Source organism: Octodon degus, unplaced genomic scaffold, assembly GCF_000260255.1.
Source record: "Octodon degus isolate 3935 unplaced genomic scaffold, OctDeg1.0 scaffold00304, whole genome shotgun sequence".
NCBI classification, from domain to species: domain Eukaryota; kingdom Metazoa; phylum Chordata; class Mammalia; order Rodentia; family Octodontidae; genus Octodon; species Octodon degus.
In genome coordinates, this window is record NW_004524880.1 from 166191 (window position 1) to 168828 (window position 2638).

The following is a 2638-nucleotide window of genomic DNA, read 5'->3' on the forward strand; positions in this document are numbered from 1 at the left end:
CCATCACCTGCAAGATGATGCAAAGATGAACAATGTGAGACTGATAGGCATCAATGAGAAAGAAGGAGTCAATACAAATAACATTAAAAAATGGGCAGAAGTAATAGCAGAAAACTTCCAAAATGTGAGGAAACAATCCGACACTCAGGAAACCGAAGCATACAGAATGCCAAGTAACCTCAAACCTATTAAAAAACACCGAGATGTATAATAGTCAAGATCCCAGAAATTCAGCACAAGAATAATCTACTGAAAGCCACTAGAGAAAAGAAGCATATCACATTCAAAGGAAAACCCATCAGAATTATGGCCGACTTCTCTTCACAAGCCGTGAAGGCAAGAAGAGCAAGGAGGAGAGAACTTCCAGTCCTCTATGAAAAAAAAATTCCAGCCCAGACTACTATATCCTGCAAAACTCTATTTCAAGTTTGATGCAGAAGTGAAATACTTTCATAACAAAGAGCAGCTAAAGAATTTCATGATGACAAAGCCAACCCTACACAGGCTATTGAAATATGCTCTAGAGAGGAACCAAAATGATCATAACTCCATGAATGAGATCAGAAGCAACCAACTAAATAGAGCAAGCAATTAAACACAAGAGAAAAAGGAGTAAATGACAACAGGTAAATAACATGTCAATCATAAGTCAATACATCTCAATTCGAACCATCAGTGTAAATGGACTCAATTCACCAATTAAGAGAAATAGACTGGCACGGTGGATTAGGAAACAAAATGCAACAATATGCTGTATACAAGAAACACATTTAACTCATAAAGACATTCATAGGCTGAAAGTCAAAGGATGGAACACATACTACATGACCCAGCACCTCAGAAGAAATTAGAGGTAACAATCTTATTCTCAGACACTCTCAACTTTGAACCAACAATGATCAAGCAAAATAAAAAAGGCCATTACATACTGGTTAGGGGAAAAATTCAACAGGAATAGGTAACACTCATAAATATGTATGCACCAAACACGGCAGCACCCAACTATATAAAGCAAATCTTAATAGACATAAAAAATCTAATATTCAAATATATGCAGTGTATTATTTGTTGAAACTGTACTTTCGATTTGATTTGAAACTGTCTCATTGCTATATGTTTATCAATAAAACTTTGAAAAGAAAAATATAAAATAAAATAAAATATCCTCTAATCTAAAAAAAAATCTAATATTCAATACCACAATCTTAACAGGAGACCTTAACACCCCCTTATCTCAAAAAGATAGGTCAACCAGACAAAACTTAGCAAAAAAATAACAGAACTGAACCAGAGCTTGAAACAAATGGACTTGGTAGACATATACAGTGTTCCACACAAACACAGCTGAATACACATTTATCTCATATGCACATGGGTCATTTTCTAAAATAGACCACGTACTGGTCCATAGGTCATGCTTAAGTATATGCAAGAAAACAGAAATTATCCCATGCACATTTTCTGAACACCGTGCAAAGAAACTGGAAATAAATGACAAAATAAACCAGAAAAAAACTTTAAATACATGGAAATGAATGACAACCTACTCGGTAACCAATGGGTCACTAATGAAATTAAACAAGAAATTCAACAATATCTACAATTCAATGAAACTTCAAGCACAACTTATAGTAATTTATGGGATATGATGAAAGTAGTTCTCAGAGGGAATTTCATAGCTGTGAACTCACACATTAGGAAAACAGAACAAGAACAAATAAATAACCTAATGCTTCACCTTCAACAACTAGAAAAAGAAAAAGCAAACCAAGCCCAGAGCCCAAAGACAGGAAGAAATAATAAAGATTAGAGCAGAAATTACTTCAATACACATGAAGAAAGCAATTCAAAGAATTAAAAAAGCAAAAAGCTGGTTCTTTGAAAGATTAAATAAAATCGATAAGCCTCTAGCTAACCTCATCAAAAAGAGGAAAGAAAAAATTTAAATGAAGCAATAAGGAATGAAAAGGGTGTAATTACCACAGACCCAGTGGAAATACAGAAGATTATCAATAGCTACTTTGAGAATCTTTACTCTCACAGAATAGAAGACACAGAAGAAATGGACAGATTCCTCGAAAGGTACAAATTACCAAAACTGAATCAACAACATATAACCACTCTCGATAGCCCTATACCACCCAATGAAATACAAGATGTAGTTAAAAAGCTACCAAGAAAGAGAAGTCCAGGTCCGGATCTATTCACAGCTGAATTCTACAAGATATTTACAGAACATGTAATCCCTATACTCCTCAAACTCTTCCATGAAATTGAAAAGGGAGCAATCCTCCCAAAATCATTCCTGGAGGCAAGTATTATACTGATACAAAAACCAGGAAAACGCACAACTAAGAAAGAGAACTACAGGCCTATCTCCCTCATGAACATAGATGCCAAAATGCACAATAAAATCCTTGCAAATAGAATTCAGCAAATAATCAAGAAGATCATACACCATGACTAGGTAGGATTCATCCCAGGGATGAAAGAATGGTTCAATATTTGAAAATCTATCAATCTAATACACTATTTCAATAGAGCAAAAACTAAAAATGACATGATCATCTCCATTGGTGCAGAAAAGGCTTTGACAAAGTCCAACACTCATGCATGTTCAAAGACCTACAGAAAATTG